The following is a 20,731-nucleotide window of genomic DNA, read 5'->3' as shown; positions in this document are numbered from 1 at the left end:
CCAGAAATTGTAAACACTAAAATTAGGCAGAAATAATTAATTTAATCCTTACTAATTAATAAGTAATTCATTTAATCTTACAGAATTGAAAGATGCAAAACAAGTCTTATTATACAGAAATGATTGTTTCTTCTTTGTGTTCATTTTGCTTAAAACATAGGATTATAGAGCCATATAATTTTAGAGTTGAAAGGGATGTTAAAAACCATCTAGTCTAAGCTTGTCAATTTATAGATGGGGAAACTGAGGTCCAGAGAAGTGAAGAGATTTGCCACACAGAGATCCTCCATATTTTTGTCTAGTTAAACAACACTGTCACCAGATTGGCAGGTGTCGATAAGGAAGAATTCAGTTATCCATAATGACAGATCTTCTTCCCACCCCAAAAAGTCTACTCAAGTTAAATAAAACCCACTCAATGGCTGAGGTTTCTCTATTCTCATACATCAGTCGAGTTACATAATGTCATTGTAAATCAACACCAACAGAATGGTTCACTAAAGAGAGGGAGAAAACATGATAATGTGGCACTTCTGTTTTGGCAGTATCAGAAACACATTGACTGACATCTGAGCAGAAAAAATGAGACAGCTTGTGACATCTAGACCTGATTCAAATATATCTCAATTCAAGAACTGTTTGAAATATATTGAAATGGCAGGGGGAAAAAAAACTATTGATTGCATAATTTTCAAATGCAAATGCAACTTCATTAAGTGAAATTTCATCTTTTTTAAAATTTATGGTAATCTGAATGGGAGTTAGGTAGAAGTTTTTATTTTTTTACCTACACATAAATGATTTGCTAAGCAAATTAATAGCATAAACATAATTGCATATGTCAATCTTATACTTCTAATTCAGAATTATTCATTTATATGTTCAATTAATACGCTAATTAAAATTAGTGTTATCCTTTCATTAAAGTATGCCACATAAGAAATTCAATTGGGCAATATTTTATTAGGAAAGTGAAATGATTATAGTGGAAAGAACATTAGATTAGGAGACAGAGGTCTTGGGTTTGAATCCTAACTCTGCTACCTATTGTAAGTGTGACCTTAGCCAAAGTTACTTAACTTCTCTGGGGCTCATTCTTTTAATCATCAAAATGGGAGAGTTGTACAGTAGGATATCTAAGGTTATTTGCAGCTCCATCTATTTCCAGGCTATGTTTACCTCCTGCATTATTTTATCTGATAGTGCATATTAGTGGGTCTTTAAAACCATAATTCTCTGGCATGAGATTAGATAAAAGTTGGCCTGTGGCTAATTCTCATCATTATCCTCTGAATCTTGCTGTCTTTGCTAGCCTCTGAACCTTTCCAAATCCATAAAGATACAAACTGACTGATGGGAGCTCATGGAGAATTGTGGCTCTTTCAGGGACACAATAGACAAGATATGACTCTACTGCTTAGGATCAACCATAAAAAAATGCAGACACAGGGCCCTGGTGGAAGCAAAACTTCCCAGAGCTCCCTCTGACTACTGAAGACCAGGAGCCCTACTATAAAGGAAACTCTACAACTAGATTGAAGAGCAGTGGAGTCAAAATAACCAGCAGAGTATCTGCATCCTTGGCTGAATTTTATAGGGTTCCTAGAAGAGCTGCTTCCAAATGACTGAAACATCATTGAAGTGGCCACAGATGTAATACTGATACTGTTGTTTACAAGACCTCATTAGGCACCTGGAATTCTCCATTGCTGGACAATGGTTTCAGGGTAATACCAAGTTCAGAACTATAGACAGCTCCTGGGTAGTGTCAATTTAAACTTTTCACTAGTTTAGATAACTCATTTCTTTTAATTTGTCCAAATGAAAGAGCCTTTACTTTGATTTTAACTAAATCTGCACAAGTCCTTATTACCATACAAAGACAAAAGTCATATATTTTCTTTGTCATCTTTAAAACTGCTTTGTTTGCTTTCTTTATTGACAATTCTTATTCTTTTAGGAGTGTTTGGGAACTCAGACTTCCTTGAACCAAAGCATCTGTCTCCAGGGTAAAGTGCAAACTTTACAGATAACTTTCTAAGAACCATCATAAAGACCCTAAGGAAATAAGAGTTGAAATTCTATCTCCACTGTGTAGAAGTTAAAAGGGTTTCACTCATTCACTCATGTTTATATTAACCCAATTTCTAAACTACAGGACCAAAAACTTGGGTGAGAGAAGTATTTTGCATGTATAAATATTTTCTTTCAATGCCGTTGAGAAAAAAGGTGGACCTTTACATGCCATTGAAATTCATCATTTCAATTTGTGTAACTATACAAGATCATAAGATCATTGATTTAGAAGTAGAATAGAGCTTAGAGGCTGCAAGTTCAACCCCTGTATTTACAAATTAGAAAACTGAAACTAAAAGAGGTTACATGACTTTCTCAGGGTCAAAGAGATCCTGTGTCTGAGGTAGATTTGAAATAAGATCTTCCTGATTCTAATTCCCTTATTTTGTCCCTTCTATCATAAATTTAAGCACCTCTGCATCTAAGAAGAATTAAGGATAGAACATTGGAGCCTGGTGGTATTATCTTGGAGGGTGGTTTGTTGTTGTAATTGTGTGTTTTTAAAGACACTAATTAGTGCCACCTTATGTAGGCAATGTTTATATATGGGAAATTAAATGTAGAGTCATGATACATGATCTATTGGGGAGGAAGCTTCACATATGGAATCTTAGCTTCATGGCTATCAAATGTGAGCTGAATCATGCTTTGAGGTGTATCATTTCATAGATATTTAAACTGAGACCCTGATAACTTAAGTGACAGAACACCCAGTGACTTGTGTTGGATACTGTTCTACCTGTGTAATCTTGGGTAAGTCCTCCACTATAAAATGAGAGGACTGAACCAGATGATTTCCAGAATCTTTCCAAATAACATCTTCCATTCCTAGTTATAGAGAGACTTCTCTTACGTGTTTATCAATTCTCATAAGGTTTCTTTGGATGAACTGGTTTTGTGAATAATTCAACCTGTAGTTTCTCTTCTTAAGCCAAACAGTATGATCTTTTCAGAGAAGTTAAAAAGAGACAAAAGGGATTTGCTCCTAGTAAAGGTATGTCCAGCAGAGTGTAAGTCAATGGCAGTTAGGAACAGTTGTGCTGTCTTTCTGAACTATTCACTGCAGTAAGGGTCATGGAGAGCATAGAGAAATTCAGCTCCAGTGAAAATCTCATAAATGGAATTTTAGCCAACAGATTCAACTTCTTTCCTCATCCCAGCTTTTATTAGAGCAGCTCAGAAATAAACAACCTGGTGTTAATGAGCAGTAAAATGTCTCTATGAGGGAAAAGAAGTAGCAAAACATCAGAGTTAACTAGTCCAGCCCTTTAAGCAACAGCAGTGCCAGCAAACTTAGGCTGGTGTAAACATACCTATGGAAACAAGAGAACAGTTCTCAGTTCTCTCTGGTCAATCTACATCTCCAATTCTTGTTCCAGCTTGTTCCATGTTTCACCTGGGTTTGTTTTCTGGACTTCTTTTTGGACTAGTCTCTTGGGTTGTTTTTTTTCAACATATCCTTCTCAGATGGTACACAACCTGATGCCTTAGCTCTCCCAAATGAAAGGACTCTGTGATATTCAGCCTCTGCCACTACTCTCTTCACAAAAAAAGATAGAAAGAGCTCTGGATTTGGAATAAGAAAACCAGGTTAAAATCCTTGCTTTGAAAGTGGTGTAATGATGATCAAATCTCTTAATCTCTCAAGGCATGTTTCCACGTGAAAATCGTAGTGCTTATACTTGTATTACTTACTACTGGAGAAGGAGGTTGGGAGGCCTTTGCAAGTTTTCTGTAAGCATTGAAATACAATATTGATTTCAATTATTGTTTATAATATTATTAACAATTTTTTTTAGTTTACAGATCTTAGTTGCCCCTGCTCTCTAGATGCTGTTGTTTCCTCTGGACAGCATCATAATGCTGCAATTCATCCCTTGCATCACAAGCTACCTTAGGATAGATAGATAGATAGATAGATAGATAGATAGATAGATAGATAGAGGTAGAGTTATATGAGACTACAAAAAATCCACTAACTGGAAAATAGATGATTTATTGATAAATGAATATGGATAACTGAATTGCAAGTATAAAACTGAAAATAGATCATTCAATTTGTTAGATTAACAAATTCAAGATAGTTATAGCTTTGACCAAAATATTCAAATGCTGATCCTAAGGTCTGCCTTCTTCAGAATGGAGAGCTAGTGCTTTGAAATATTTTCCTCTCCCTGAAGACCTAATCTAAATCTACAACCACTGGCATCATAATCAGACAGTAGAAGTGACTTGCTGTGAGTCTTTCCCACATCAAACACCTTAAGAAGTCATTGCTGCCAATAGCAAGTAAACTGGAACAAAAAACTTGAGGAAGAAAAGCATCATATTTAAATAAAATGGCCCAATTTCTAGCCTACCTGCTTCAGAGAATTGATTCCTCTAGGGTCAAATACAACACATTCTCCCCCGAGTAGTATCTAAAGCTCACCACAATCTGACTCCAGCCTCTCTCTCATCTATGTATATATGTATTATGCATTTATGTATGCATCTATCATTATATATGTATTCATGTATTTGTTTATTCATCCATTTTAGTTATGATTTTGACAAACATGAATATATCCATATAAAATAACAGAAAAGAGGAACATATATGAAATAAATCTATTACATATAATTTCTTTTTAAAAGTATTAATTTTATTGTAGTAATAGCAATAGTACTCTGCTTCCCTGTGTTGTTTTCTCTTCTGTTTTTCAAAATGTTTCATTTAGGCTCTTTTTATTGTCTCTTTTTTGGAAGACATCTCTATCAGGCTCCTCCTTTATACCTCATTAATCCCCACCTCGCAAAAAAAGCTTTCTCTTGTAAGTTTAGTGATTTTTTTAAAAAATTACATATTGGTTATATCTGAAAATGTGTGTTTTATTCTGCACCTACATTCTGTTGGTAGCATACCAACAGGTGAGAGACATGTTTTATTGTCAGTCCATTGAAGTTATGACTGTTCATTTCATTGAGCAGAATTTGAAAGTCTTTACAATGTTGTAATCACTGAATAAAGTATTCACCTGTTTTTGTTCTTACAAGTCTTTCCAGTTTCCTCTGAACCTGCCACAGAATTATAAAATTGTAGGTTTAAAACTGGAAGATACCTTTAAGACCATGAGGTCTATCAGCAAATTTCACAGATGGAGAATTCAAGGCTCAGAGAGATTAAGTTACTTGCCCAGTTCACTTGAATTCTGGTCTTCCTGACTCCAAACCTGATGCTTAATCAACTGTACCACCTAACTGCCCCTCCTTTTCCCATTTCTTTCAACAAAATAATATTCCATTGCATTAACACATTATTTTACTGATCTTTCCAATATTTTTATATGTTACTCTACTTTGCAAACAGAATGATTCCAAAGTAACCCACCTGATGCGTCATATATGCCGCATTCTATCTCTATTCTCTTCCTTTTCATAGATTATTCTCTTGCCTCATCTCTGCCTCTTAAAATCCCTAGTAGACTTCACAGGTAAAATTTTAGATCTTGTGTCAACTCTTACCAAGGCCTTTCCTTATCCTCCCACATACTAACTGTGCCCTTCCATTTTTTTTGTATTTAAAGTATACAGTTATCCCTTCTACATCACAACTTTTGCCATCATGGTTTTGATATATCATGGGTCTGCATAGGAAATCAAATGGGAATTTGGGGGGAATTTTGCAGAAGCTGCAGACAATACATGAAGGCCAGCAGATGACAGAACAACTTTAGAAACTCAGAAATGCATAAGATATGTGTATAATATCATACATATTTTATCAACATATTTTATGTCAACATATAATATCAACATATTTTATTTTTTACCATAAAAATTCAGACTTCTTCTCTGGTACTAAGGGAGGGGAAAAAATTTTATGTGAATTTTCCAGATCATGGGGCACTGTACTCCTAATCCTTACAATGTGGAGGGAATAATTGTATATATTTTATTCCCATCATTAGATTTTTCTGCTCCTTCTTCAGACCAAGTCTACCAAGTGTTTTTGAAGATTATTATGAAATTGAACTGACTTCACCCATTACAAATGTATGTTGGATAACCTCAGCTGAACTCTTCCTACTGCTCAATAACCCATGTACTTTTCACAGGACCTGTTCTAAATCTTTTCTCTTCTCCTCTCCTGGACCTGACATTCAGGTTAATTATCTTTTCTCCTTAAATATCTTCTTTCAGTATTTCTTCCTGAGACATCACCATTTACAATCTTCTAAATTCACCTTGAGGTTTGCCTCTTTCCTATTCCTTGATTATATTCAATTATTCACCAAGTTCTGTTGATTCTACCTCTACAATAACTCTTGCACCTGCCCATTCTTCTCTATAGTGCTGGCACTGCTCTGGTACGGGACCTTATTACCATCTTCCTGTTGTTGTTTACTCATTTCAGTCGTTGAGGATTTTTGAGCAGAAGAGTGACCAAACATAGGTAGAAGAAACTGTTACTATTGTAGGAAGGATTCATTCCATGGGGAAGAACATAAAGGCAAGAAGTTTTGTCAAGAAGCTATTGAAATAGTCTATGAAGGTGGTGGGTAGCTAGATGGCACAGTCAATAGAGTACTGGACTTGGAACTGGGAAGACTTATCTTCATGAGTTCAAATCTTGCCTCAGATACTAGCTGTGTGATCCTAGGCAAGTCACTTAATCCTGTTAGCCTTAGTTTCCTCATCTATAAAATGAACTGGAGAAGGTAATGGCAAACCACTTTCATATCTTCGGCAAGAAAATCTCAAAATGGGATCACAAAGAGTCAGAAGTGACATGGGATGATGACATCCCATCATATGTTTCTGCTCCTTCCCCAGACCAAATCTACCAAGTGTTGATGAAGATTATCATGAAATTGAACTGGCTTCACCCACTATAAATGTATGTTAGATAACCTCAGCTTGACTCTTGCTACTGCATTCAAGGCTCTTTACACTATAGTACCAGCCACTTTTCCAGCTTTATCTTACGTGAATCCTGCTCATACATTCTATGTCCAGTCAAACTGGAAACTTCTGTGCTGTCAAAAATGCACTGAGGACTCCTGCTTCCATACCTTCTATCAGTTTCTTACCTATTTCTTGCAATTTTCTTTTGCCCCTCTTAATATTAAATTCCTACTTATCCTTTAAAGGCCACTTCATATGCCACCTCCCACAGGAAAGTGTGCTGTTCCACTGGCCATTGATGATAATAACCTTTTCCTTCAAATCTCACCTAGAACTTTGCTAAGTGTCTTTGTAACGCACTTATTAACATAATGTTTTCCGGGCAATATAGTTACCATATGGGTCACATCCTTGTTAGATGGTAAGCTCCATGAAAGCAAAAACCAAAACTTATTTTAAAGTGTATATATATGTATCTATCTATCTATCTATCTATCTATCTATCTATCTATCTATCTATCTATGTATCTATGTATATATATACACATATCAGCAGCTATTGGAGTGTTATTTATTGTACAGAAAATTAACATTTGTTCTGTGTTGCTTGTTGAATGGCTAAACCATCAACATATAGTATATCCCGAAACTCTAAGTTAAGTGTCCTACTTAAGTAGTGCTTAGACTTAAGTAAGTGACCTCAAATTAAGCAGTATGTAGCTTAACATTGCAATAAGATTTTTGGGACACCCTGTATATTTACATATTCAGACAAAAATCCACATTAACTCTATATGACTTAGACTAATGTTTTGATGCCAAGGGTGTTTATTTGGAACATTAATTTAATTAAGAAAAGATATAAATGCAGGTAAAGAGAATTATAAAACTATTTTATTTTTCCTGATGATACAATGGTTTACTTAGAAAATCCTAGCAATGATACTGATGAAGGCAATAGCTTCATTTAAGTTTCTGGCTACAAAATAAACCCTCAAAAATAAGTAGTATATATTGTATATATATGGTATATATTATTTATATCTATATACTATTTATATTTATGCATTATTTTATGTTTACATGTTATTATATTTATATGTAATATGTCATACATAATATATATTTTGTATATACTATTTACATTTTTATATATATATATATATATATAGTGTGCGTGTGTGTGTGTGTGTGTGTGTGTGTGTGTTGTGTGTGCTGTCAGGTCTTATGATATTTACATTCCGAACAAATTCCAGTCCTCCACAATTCTAGACCAGCAGAATATCAAAAAGGTGATGATAACTTAAGATGATGACTTTAAAGTTTTACAAATAACTATGAGATGATTCGGATATGTTAATGAACTAACCCCAAGGTGACACAAAAAAGAGTCTGTTCCCCAAAAAATCCTATTAAACTGAGACATCAAACTCTTGCTTCTTGAGCCTGTATGTGTATATACATATACAAATATATACTTTCTTTAGCTCCACTAGAACATAAGCTGCTTCACAGCAGGGTCTATATAATATTTATTTTTTTACTCCTGGCACTTAATGCTGTGACTGTCATATATTACGTGCTCAAGGATCTTGCTTTTCCTTGCACCTTGTGCAAGGCATCTTCCACAAAAGCAGGGAATTTTTAGTCTTTAAAACTTTTAAATACAAACCTCTTCAGTATATATTTTCTTGGAGCTATTTCATAGAGATCCTGATGAATTTTTACCTGGAATCTAAATCTCATTGCAGAGCTGTGAGTTTCAATGCACTTGTTCTGTTTGAAAGAGACTTTATCCAAAGAGGCTCAGGCAAATTCAGGAGGAAAAATGAAAGCAGAAGATTATAACAGGAATCTATTACCCAGCTTCCTTTATCTCAAACCTAGTAAGCTAAGGACTCTCATTCTCTTCAAATAGAGCCTCCTGAGAATTGGCTTTAGGTATATTTGATTGCTTATTGTAAGTGTTAAACACATCACAAGAAATATTAAAAGACCAAGACATGTAATTCCTATCATTTCATAGGGCAGTGTGAATCTTATTCTTTGCCACTATATTGAGAGGATGGATCTGAAACATAATATAAAAGATATGTCTGAGATTCTGGGGAGGAATAAGGAATTGTGTCTGATGTTTGAAGTAATTTTTCTACTCTTGAACACTTATTGTTCATGAAACTATGACCACTGTTTCCACTGATACATTTATCCTAATGCTAATTTGAGGTTTAAGTTGTTGGATCAATGCTCCTGAGCTTCTTAGTTAACTTAAAAGAAATCCTCTTACTAAGGTAAGGATGTGGTGGGGATTCATAAGTCATGTTTATCTGGAAACATTAAGAAAAACTGTTGTTTAATAGAAATGGTAAATTAGCCTTTAAGAATGATAGAAAATTTTGTTCTAATCTTACAGGGGAGAAAAAGAGAAATTTGCAAGTGTGAATGTAACCAATGGTACATCATCAGATTCATGATATTTATATCACCAAGTAAGGTTTGAATCTAGTTTTCTTTTTTCCCCCCAATTTTATTCATTTATTGATTTATCAACAATCACTTCCACATGCTTTTGAGTTGAAAATTTTTCTCCCCCTTCCTCCCCCCCCCCCCAAGATGGCACAATCTGATATAGGTTTTACATTTACTATTAAACAATATTTCACATTAGTGAAGTTGTAAGTAAAAATTAAAACCAAAAGGAGGAACCATCAGAAAGATGAAACAAAACTCAACAGAAGGTAAAAATAAGTGATAGCGATTCGACTTCCATAGTCCCTCCTTTGGATGTGGACAGCATTTTCCATCCCAGGCCTCTGCCAAAATCTGAGAAGGGTTCAATTTAACAATATTAGTCATTGCATAATGTGGCTGTTATTGTGTACAAAGTCCTCTTGGTTTTGCTCACTTCACTCAGCATCAGACCATATAGGTCTTTCCAGGTTTTTCTGAAGTCAGCCTGTTCATTATTTCTTATAGCACAGTAGTATTCCATTACACTCATATACCACAACTTGCTCAGCCATTCCCCAATTGATGGGCATCTTCTCAATTTCTAATTCTTTGCCACCACAAAAAGAGCTGCTGTAAATATTTTTGTACATGTGAGTCCTTTTCCCATTTCTTTGATCTCTTTGGGATATAGCCCTAGAAATGCTATTGCTGGATCAAAGGGTATGCACATTTTTGTAGCCCTTTGGGCATAGTTCCAAATTATTCTCCAAAATGGTTGGATCATTTCACAACTCCACCAACAATGTATTAGTGTTCCAATTTTCCCACATCTTCTCCAACATTTATCATTTTCCTGTTTTGTCATGTTGGCCAATCTGATAGGTGTGATGTGGTACCTCAGAGTTGTTTTGATTTGCATTTCTCTAATCAATAATGATTTAGAGCATTTTTTCATATGACTATAGATGGCTTTAATTTCTTCATCTGAGAACTGTCTGTTCATATCCTTTGACCATTTATCAATTGGGGAATGGCTTGTGTTCTTATAAATTTGTCTTAATTCTCTATATATTTTAGAAATGAGGCCTTTATCAGAGAGACTGGTTGTAAAAATTCTTTCCCAATTTTCTACCTTCCTTCTAATCTTAGTTGCATTGGCTTTGTTTGTGCAAAAACTTTTCAATTTAATGTAATCAAAATTATCCATTTTGCTTTTCATAATGTTCTCTATCTCCTGTTTGGTCATGAATTCTTCTGTTCTCCATAGATCTGATAGGTAAACTATTCCTTGTTCTCCCAGTTTACTTATGGTATCAGCCTTTATATCTAAGTCCTGAACCCATTTTGACTTTATTTTGGTATATGGTGTGAGATTTGGGTCTATGCCTAGTTTCTGCCATACTCTTTTCCAGTTTTCCCAGCAGTTTTTTTCAAAGAGTGGGTTCTTATCCCAGAAGCTGGGGTCTTTGGGTTTATCAAATAATAGATTACTATAGTCATTGACTACTGTGTCTTGCATATTTAACCTATTCCACTGATCCACCTCCCTATTTCTTAGCCAGTACCAAGCAGTTTTGATGATTGCTGCTTTATAATACAATTTAAGATCTGGAATTGCTAGGCCACCTTCCCCTGCATTTCTTTTCATTAGTTCCTTTGATATTCTGGACCTTTTGTTTTTCCAAATGAATCTTGTTATTATTTTTTCTAACTCTATAAAATAATTTTTGGTAGTTTGATTGGTATGGCACTGAATAAGTAAATTAGCTTAGGTAGGATTGTCATTTTTATTATATTAGCTCGGCCTACCCATGAGCAACTGATGTTTTTCCAATTATTTAGATCTGATTTTATTTGTGTGAAAAGTGTTTTGTAATTGTGTTCATAGAGTTCCTGGGTTTGTTTCGGAGGTAGACTCCTAAATATTTTATAATGTCTACAGTAAGTTTAAATGGGATTTCTCTTTCTATCTCTTGCTGTTGGGCTTTGTTGGTAATATATAGAAATGCTGATGATTTATGTGGGTTTATTTTATAGCCTGCAACTTTGCTAAAGTTGTTTATTATTTCAAGTAGTTTTTTACTTGATTCTCTAGGATTCTCTAAGTATATCATCATGTCATCTGCAAAGAGTGATAGCTTTGTTTCTTCTTTGCCTATTCTAATGCCTTCAATTTCTTTTTCTTCTCTTATTGCTAAAGCTAAGGTTTCCAGTACAATATTGAATAACAGTGGTGATAATGGACATCCTTGTTTCACCCCATCTTATTGGAAATGCTTCTAGCCTGTCCCCATTACATATAATGCTTGCTGAAGGTTTTAGATATATGCTATTTATTATTTTAAGGAAGACTCCATTTATACCTATGCTTTCTAGTGTTTTTAATAGGAATGGGTGTTGTATTTTATCAAAAGCTTTTTCTGCATCTATTGAGATGATCATGTGGTTTCTGTTGGTTTTGTGTTGATATGCTCAATGATGCTGATAGTTTTCCTAATATTGAACCAACCCTGCATTCCTGGTATAAATCCTACCTGGTCATAGTGTATTATTCTTGTGATAAGTTGCTGCAATCTACTTGCTAGTATTTTGTTTAAAATTTTTGCATCTATATTCATTAGAGAAATTGGTCTATAATTTTCTTTCTCTATTTTGACTCTTCCTGGTTTAGGTATCAACACCATATTTGTATCATAAAAAGAATTTGGTAAGACTCCTTCTTCACCTATTTTCCCAAATAGTCTATATAGTATTGGAATTAATTGTTCTTTAAATGTTTGATAGAATTCACATGTAAATCCATCTGGCCCTGGAGATTTTTTCCTAGGGAGTTCATCAATGGCTTGTTCAATTTCTTTTTCTGAGATGGGGTTATTTAAGTATTTTACTTCCTCTTCGGTTAATCTGGGCAATTTATATTTTTGTAAATATGTATCCATTTCACTAAGATTGTCAAATTTGTTGGCATATAGTTGGGCAAAATAATTCCTAATTATTGTTTTAATTTCCTCTTCCTTGGTGGTAGCTTGCCCTTTTCATTCTTGATACTAGTAATTTGGTTTTCTTCTTTCTTTTTTTAATTAAATTAACCAAAGGTTTCTATTTTATTGTTTTTTCATAAAACCAGCTCTTAGTTTTATTTATTAGTTCAATAGTTTTCTTAATTTCAATTTTATTAATTTTTCCTTTGGTTTTCAATATTTCTAATTTGGTGTTTAGTTGAGGATTTTTAATTTGTTCTTTTTCTAGTTTTTTTAGTTGTATGCCCAATTCATTAATCTCCTCTTTTTCTATTTTATTTATGTAAGCATTTAGAGATATAAAACTTCCCCTAAGAACTGCTTTCGCTGCATCCCATAGGTTTTGGTATGTTGTCTCATTATTGTCATTCTCTTGAATGAAATTATTGATTGTTTCTATGATTTGTTGTTTGACCCAATCATTTTTTAGGATTAGATTATTTAGTTTCCAATTATTTTTTAGTCTATCTTTCCATGGCCCTTTATTACATATAATTTTTATTGCATCATGATCTGAAAAGGATGCATTTAATATTTCTGCCTTTCTGCATTGGATTGTGAGGTTTTTATGCCCTAGTACATGGTCAATTTTTGTGTATGTGCCATGTACTGCGAGAAAAAAGTATATTCCTTTCTATCCCCATTCAGTTTTCTCCAGAGGTCTATCATACCTAACTTTTCTAATGTTCTATTCACCTCCTTAACTTCTTTCTTGTTTATTTTGTGGTTAGACTTATCTAGTGCAGAGAGGGGAGGTTCAGGTCCCCCACTAGTATAGTTTTGCTGTATATTTCTTCCTGTAACTCCCTGAACTTCTCCTGTAAGAATTTGGATGCTATACCATTTGGTGCATATATGTTTAGTAATGATATTACTTCATTGTCTATGGTGCCTTTTAGCAGGATGTAGTTTCCTTCCTTATCTCTTTTGATTAGATCTATTTTTGCTTTTGCTTTGTCTGAGATCAGGATTGCTACCCCTGCTTTTTTTACTTCAGCTGAAGCATAATATATTCTGCTCCAGCCTTTTACCTTTACCCTGTATGTGTCACTCTTTTTCAAATGTGTTTCCTGTAAACAACATATTGTAGGATTATGGTTTTTAATCCATTCTGCAATCCATTTCCATTTTATGGGAGAGTTCATCCCATTCACATTCACAGTTATGATTACTATCTGTGTCTTTTTCTCCATCCTTTTCCCCCATTTATGCTTTTCTTTCTCCTTTTTCTTTCCCCTTCACTAGTGTTTTGCTTTTGACCACCGCCTCCTTCAGTCCCTTCCCCCTTTTATTATCCCTTTCCCTTTTCTTCCCCTTTAGTCTTACTGCTTCTTCCCTCCCTTCTTTCCCCCCTCCCTTTTCTTTTTCCCCTCCCTTTTCTTTCCCCTTTTCCCTCCTACTGCCTATAGGGCAAGTTAGATTTCTATACCTAACTGATTATTATGCCCTTCTTGAGCCAAATCTGATGAGAGTAAGGTTCAAACAATGCTCCCCCCCCTCCCTTCTTTCCCTCTGCTGTAATAGGATTTTGTGTCTTTTCCTGTAATGTAATTTACCCTTGTCTGCCTCCTCCTTTCTCAGTACATTTTCTAAGATCAGATTGATCCACTTATTTGGATCCATTTAACCCACTTGATTAGATTTTTTTTATCATTACATCAAAGTCAACTAATATCCACCCTCTTTACATATACTCCTTTAACAAGGTGTAATAACAATACAGTTCTCAAGGGTTGCAAGTCTCATATTCCCTTGTAGGGGTTTAAACAGCCCCCCCCATTAACAACATATTGTATCCTTCTGTCCCATTTACCTTTTTAAGTCCTTCTTGAGTCCTGTACTTGAAGATCAAATTTTTTTTGAGCTCTGGTCTTTTTATCAGGAAAGTTTGTCTTAAATTCCTCCTTTGAAAAATGATGCTCATTTTTGCTGGGTAATTGATCCTTGGCTGCATTCCAAGCTCCTTTGCCTTATGGAATATCATGTTCCATGCCCTGCGGTCTTTTAATGTAGAAGCTGCAAGGTCCTGTGTAATCCTGACTGTGGTTCCATGATATTTAAATTGTTTCTTTCTGGCTGCTTGCAGCACCTTCTCTTTCATCTGGTAATTTTGGAATTTTGCTATTATATTTCTTGGCATTGTCAATTTGGGATCTCTTTCAGGTGGTGATTGGTGGATTCTTTCTATGGTTATTTTCCCTTCTGGTTCTAGGACTTCTGGGCAGTTTTCCTTTATGATTTCCTGAAAGATACTGTCCAGGCTCTTTTTTTCATCATGATTTTCAGGTAGTCCAATAATTTTTAAATTGTCTCTCCTGAGTCGATTTTCCAGGTCGGTTGTTTTACTGATGAGGTATTTTACATTTTCATCTATTTTTTCATTTTTTTGTTTCTGTTTGACTGATTCTTGCTCTCTCATAGAGACATTAGTTTCCATTTGTCCAATTCTAGTTTTTAACAGATTGTTTTCTTCTGTTAGTTTTTGTACTTCCTTCTTCAAATGGCCAGTTGTGTTTTTTATGGACTTGTTTTCTTCAGTATACTCTTCTGTTAGTTTTTGTCCTTCTTCAGTTGGCCAATTGTGGTTTTTAGGGACTTGTTTTCTTCAGTGTATTTTTTTTCCAATTGGCCAATTGTATTTTTGAAAGACTCTTCTACCTCTCTCATTTGACTTTTAAAATACTTCTTGAGCTCTTCTAAGAAGGCTTTTTGGGCTTCAGACCAGTTCATATTCCCTTTTGTTGTTGCAGATGTAGGTTTGTTGACAATGTTGTCCTCTTCAGAATTTCTGTCTTGATCTTCACTCTTCTCATAATATGAATCTATGGTACATTTGTTTTTACTCACAGTGTTTCTTTATTCCCTGGCCTTTAAAGAGATTGAGCTCTCCTGCTGGGGAGCAGAGGGCACTGACCCAAGCTTCTTGTGTTGGGAGCCTAGGTCTTGGTCACCGGCTTTGTGTGCTGGGGCCTCTTATGTTGGCAGTTGGAGGCTGTAGGTTTCTGACAGCTTACCTCATGTTGGGCTGGAATCAGCAAGGCTGGAACTTTGAGGCAATTCTAGGTTGCCTGTTTTTCCTTTCCTTTAGCTTTCTTCACCTCCTTTTAGATGGGTGCTGCAGGGTGTTTATCTGCCTGGGGCTCCCTGCAGTATTGTCTCCCTCCTTTCTGCTAATGCACTAGGAGATTTCTTTGCAGTAGAGTGCCGAGGCACCTAGTGGTTTTCTGAGCTGGTTTCTACCAGTTCCCCCCACCCTCACTGAGGCACTCAGAGGTCCAGGTGTTGGTGTTTGCCTGTTCTACCACCTGTGCTTCAGGATTTCTTCACAATTGGAGACTGCAGAGCTCCCACAGCTCACCTGGTGTTGGGCTGGAACCAGCAAGGCTGGGGCTTTAGGGAGCCTTTAGGTTGTTTTCTTCACCTCCTTTCAGAATGCCACAGGGTACTTATCTGCCTGGGGCCCCTTGTAGTTCTGCCTCCTTATTTTTGCCGAGGCACTGGGAGACCCGTTTGCTGGGCTGCTTCACTGCTGCTCTCTGTCTTTCTTCTAGTTCAGCTGTTCCAGGATTTTTTTCTGGGGTGATATTTTCTGGGTTTTCAGAGGTTGATAGGGAACAGTAAGAGCAGCTACCTTTTCACTCCGCCATCTTTGCTCCCCGAAGTGGAATAGTTTTCTTTTCTAAGCACAGTAAATACACACATCCTAAAAGAATAAAGAGTAATGACAATCAGTATCCTCTTTTTCCATACACATAGACGCCCTCTTATCTCTAGACCATTTTATGTGTATTGACTTCTCCCTAGGTGTTTTATTTTCCTGTATGTAGGCTACTGGGGACTCAGATTTATATTCATTAAGCCCATCTACCAACACTTGGTCATCACTGCTCCCAAAATGCTAGTCCTGCTCTATGGGAGTTGTAAGATCCAGGGCCCACAACTGGTTTGTCTAGTTGTAGACAGGAATCTTCTATACCTATCTTCTCTTATTTTCCCTCCCTAGGGACAGAACAAAAATGAGTCTATATGTGATGCCCTTTGACTTCCTTACACTCAATCCATGTCTGGGTACTTTTAAATTCTTTTCACTTTGTTTTGGTTTTGTTCTGTCATATGACTCATTAGCATAGAAAAAAACTCCCTCTACCAACATAGCTTAAAAGTTCTGCAACTTAAGGTCTTAGAGAGCTACCTAGGGGCACTTATTTGTTAAATGACTTGCCCAGGCATGAGATTTATCATTTTTCTAATGCTGAGACCTTGTCTCCATGTATTATATCATATTTTCTAGAAACAATACAAACAATTTTTGCATTTGGGGTTGTCTAGAGTCATTAAAAGTACCCTTATTTGGGAGTCAAAGTGGGAGAGTGACCATAGTACTTATGTAAGAGAAGCAAGAAAGATTCCTTCCTCTTGATGAATTGGTACTTTCCATTACGATCCAATGCAATGTATTTCAATCCAACAAGTGTTTATTAAGCTCCAAATGTATACAAAGAACTAGGCTAGGCACTGTGGGTGGAGGGAGGAAAAAGAAAATGAATTTTAAAAAATGGTTCTTGCCCTCAAGAAATTTGCATTCTATTGAAAAAAAAAACTATGACCTTTTAAAAAGTAATTAAGCACATGATCATTGGATGATAATGGAGAGAACACTAACAAATAAGAGAATCAAGAAAGGCTTCTGTAGGGGCTAGGGGGTAAGAGCCAAGATGGTGGAGTGCAGGCAGCAATGAAACTGGACTCTCAACATTCTCCTCCAAACAACTTTAAAATAACTACTCAAATCAAATTTTGGAACAGCACAGCTAATAAAAAGTCAGATTGAGACATTTTTCCAGCCAAAGACAACTTAGGAGGTTGGCAGGAGAGGTCTATAACACCGGGGGGGGGGACCTGGAGCAGGCCTTAGGAGTGACTGAATGAGCAGCAGCAACATGGCTGCTCATCCCACAAACCATAAGGGGTTGAACAACTGGTCAGAAGGAGATAACAGGGTTCTTTTTGCTAGAACTGAGGGCAGGACTCTGTTGCTTTGCCCATATTTGGATCTGAGTCAAAGTCTTGGGTGGCATTCCCAGGGTGAGGAGGAGCACTAACATAGCAGAACTTGCAGCCACAGTGGAGGGGGAATCCTCTTCACAGTTCTAGGGCAGAAGATAGTGCTTGTGGTCACTCACAGAAAAGAGCACAGGACAGGGCAGTAGTAAACACCTCTCCTTAGATCATACCACTGAGAAGAACTGAAACTTTACAGATCCCAAAAGTCTCTGAAAACAGCTGCAGAAAACCTCTGAAGCTTGGGATAGTGTGCCCTCCACCCTAGAAGTAGAGCCCTACTTTAACAAAGACTTCAAAGTCAAGTAATAGGTTGGAAAAATGAGTAAATAATGGGAAATAAAATTCTGACTACAGAAATGCTGACAAGGAAGCTCAAAACACAATTAAGAAGAAGACAACAGTGTTAAAACTCCAACATCCAAAGCCTCCAAAAATAAGAATTGATCTCAGCCATGGAAGAGCTCAAAAAGGATTTTGAAAATCAAGTAAGAGAGGTAGAGAAAAAATTGGGAAGATAAATGAGGGTGATGATAGAAAATCATGAAAAATGAGTCAACAGCTTAGTAAAAGAGACAAAAAATATTGAAGAAAATAGCACCTTAAAAAGCAGACTAGGACAAATGGTAAAAGAGGTCCAAAAAGCCAATGAGGAGAAGAAGTTATTAAAAAGCAGAATTGGCCAAATACAAAAGGAGGTCCAAAAGCTCACTGAAGATAATTCCTTAAAAATTAGAATGGAAAGATGGTGGAGTAAATGCAGAAAAATTCTAAAGCAGCAGAACCCACAAAAAGACAGAGTGAAACAAATTTCCAGCCCAAAACAACCTGAATAGTTGATCAGAAATGTATATCACACCGGGCAGAGAGAGGAATGCAGTTTGGCATGGGTATGCAGGCCTCAGCAAACCTGGAGCAGGCCTCAGAGGACTGAATGATGGGCAGCTCTGGTGGTTTCCAGACTTCTCAATCCATGAATGCCAAAGACAACTTAGAAGTTCAGTAGGAAAAGTCTGTGTTTGCAGTGAGAGAGAAGTGTGGTGTGTTCCCAGCCCCAGTCTCTGAGTGTAGCCCTGGGGCCCTGCTTTTGGAGCTTCTGGCCCACAGACTGAGGGGAAATCGAGTGGTTGATCAGAGGAGAATTGCAGGGATCTCTTTGCTGGTTCAGGATTCTCTTGCTTTGCCCGTGCTGTATCTGGGTCACAGTTCTGGGTGGCGGTCTTGGGGCGAGGAGGGCACTGGTGTGATGGAGCTTGTAGTGGCTGTGGAAGAGTAAATCCTCCTCAAACTTCCAAGACAGAAAAGAGCGCTTGTTATCACTCATAGACCAGAGCACCAGCCAGGAAAGGAGTAAACACCTCACCCTTGATCATAGCACCTTGGAAGAAGTGAAAATTTACAGGTCCCTAGAAATATCTCTGAAAACACCTGCATGAGACTACTGAAGCTTGGGACAGTACATTCTCTACACTGGAAATAGACCCCTTCCTTAACAAATAGTTTATAACTTAAGTAATTGGCTGGGATCATGAGCACATAGTCAGGATTGTGCAGGAACTTGCAGCTTCTACATTAAAAGACTGTAGGGTGTGGAATACGATATTCCATAAGGCAAAGGAGCTTGGATTACAACCAAGAATCAATCCAGCAAAAATGAGCATAATCTTTCAGGGGAGGAGATGGACATTTAACAAAATAGGAGACTTCCAAATCTTCCTGATAAAAAGATCAGAGCTCTACAGAAAATTTGGTCTTCAAATATGATACTAAAGAGAGACAAAACCTCCAAGAAAAATATGAATTGGTCCCAGGCCATGGAAGAGCTCAAAAAGGAGTTTGAAAAAAAAGTAAGAGAAGTAGAGGAAAAACTGGGAAGAGAGATGAGAGTGATGCAAGAAAAATCATGAAAAACAAGTCAACAGCTTGCTAAAGAAACCCCTCCCCCCAAAAAAAATACTGAAGAAAATAACACCTTAAAAAAATAGCCTAGCCCAAATGGCAAAAGAGGTATCAAAAATACATTGAACTGAATCAAATTTATAAAAATAAGAGCCATTCCCCAATTGATATATGGTGAAAGGATATGAATAGGCAACTTTTAGAAGTAGAAATCAAAGTAATCAACAGCCCCATGAAAAAAAAAATATTCTAAATCACTGCTGATTAGAGAAATGTGATTAAAACAACTTAAGACACCACCTCACACCTATCAGAAATGACAAATGCTGGAGAAGATGAGAGAAATAGACATACTACTAAACTCTTAGTAGAGTTATGCACTAGTCCAACCATTCTGGAAAACAATTTGCAACTATGCCTAAAAGACCATAAAAGGCTATAAAAACCTTTGCCTCAGCAATACCACTACTAGATCTGTATCACAAAGAGATCAAAGAAAAAGGAAAAAATGATTTATACATACAAAGTTTTTATAGCAGTCCTTTTTGTGGCACAACAAATTGGAAATTGAGGAGGTACTCATCAATTGGGGAAGTATATGATTTTGCTGGAGAGTACTATTATGCTACAAGAAATTATAAAGGGGTGGTTTTAGAAAAAAATGGCAAGACTCATGAACAAAGTGAAGTGAGAAGAACTGGGAGACCATTGTGCACAGTGACAGCAATGTTATAATAATGAACAGCTGTGAAAGACTTGGCTACTCAGATCAAAACAATTTTCCAAGACCATTCCAAAGGAGTGATGATAAAAATATGCTCTGTACTTCCAGAGATAGAGCCAATGAACCCTGAATCCAAACTGAACTGCAATTTTCTCACTTTCTTTATTTTGAGGGTGGGGGATTGTTATTTGGCTGCATATAAATATTTTTTACATTATTTCACAGATATAATTGATATGATTTTACATATCTTGTCAGTGTAAGCAGAGGTAAGGCGGGGGAAGAGAATTGGGAACTCAAAATTCAAAAAGAATGTTTAAAAATAAATAACAAATTTTAAAATTTTAATAAAAAGAAAGGCTTCACCCAGTAGGTGGCACATGAATTAATATTTGAAAGAAGCAATCTTTTAAGAGGCAAAGATGGAGATAGCCTATATAGAGATGAGAAATGAAATGTCAGGTTCAAGAATAAAGAGGCCTTTCCATGCCAAAGTGAGTATTTCTTCTATTCTAGAAGTAAGGGGAAACCATTGAAGGTATTTGAGCAGAAAAATGGTATGGTCAAACTTTTCCATTTGGAAAGTTAATTTGGAAGTTGCATGGAGAATGAA

The sequence above is a fragment of the Phascolarctos cinereus genome, unplaced genomic scaffold, assembly GCF_003287225.1.
Source record: "Phascolarctos cinereus isolate Bilbo 61053 unplaced genomic scaffold, phaCin_HiC Scaffold_726;HRSCAF=1367, whole genome shotgun sequence".
Taxonomy (NCBI): domain Eukaryota; kingdom Metazoa; phylum Chordata; class Mammalia; order Diprotodontia; family Phascolarctidae; genus Phascolarctos; species Phascolarctos cinereus.
The sequence above is the reverse complement of the archived record's forward strand: the minus strand, read 5'-3'. Positions refer to the sequence as shown.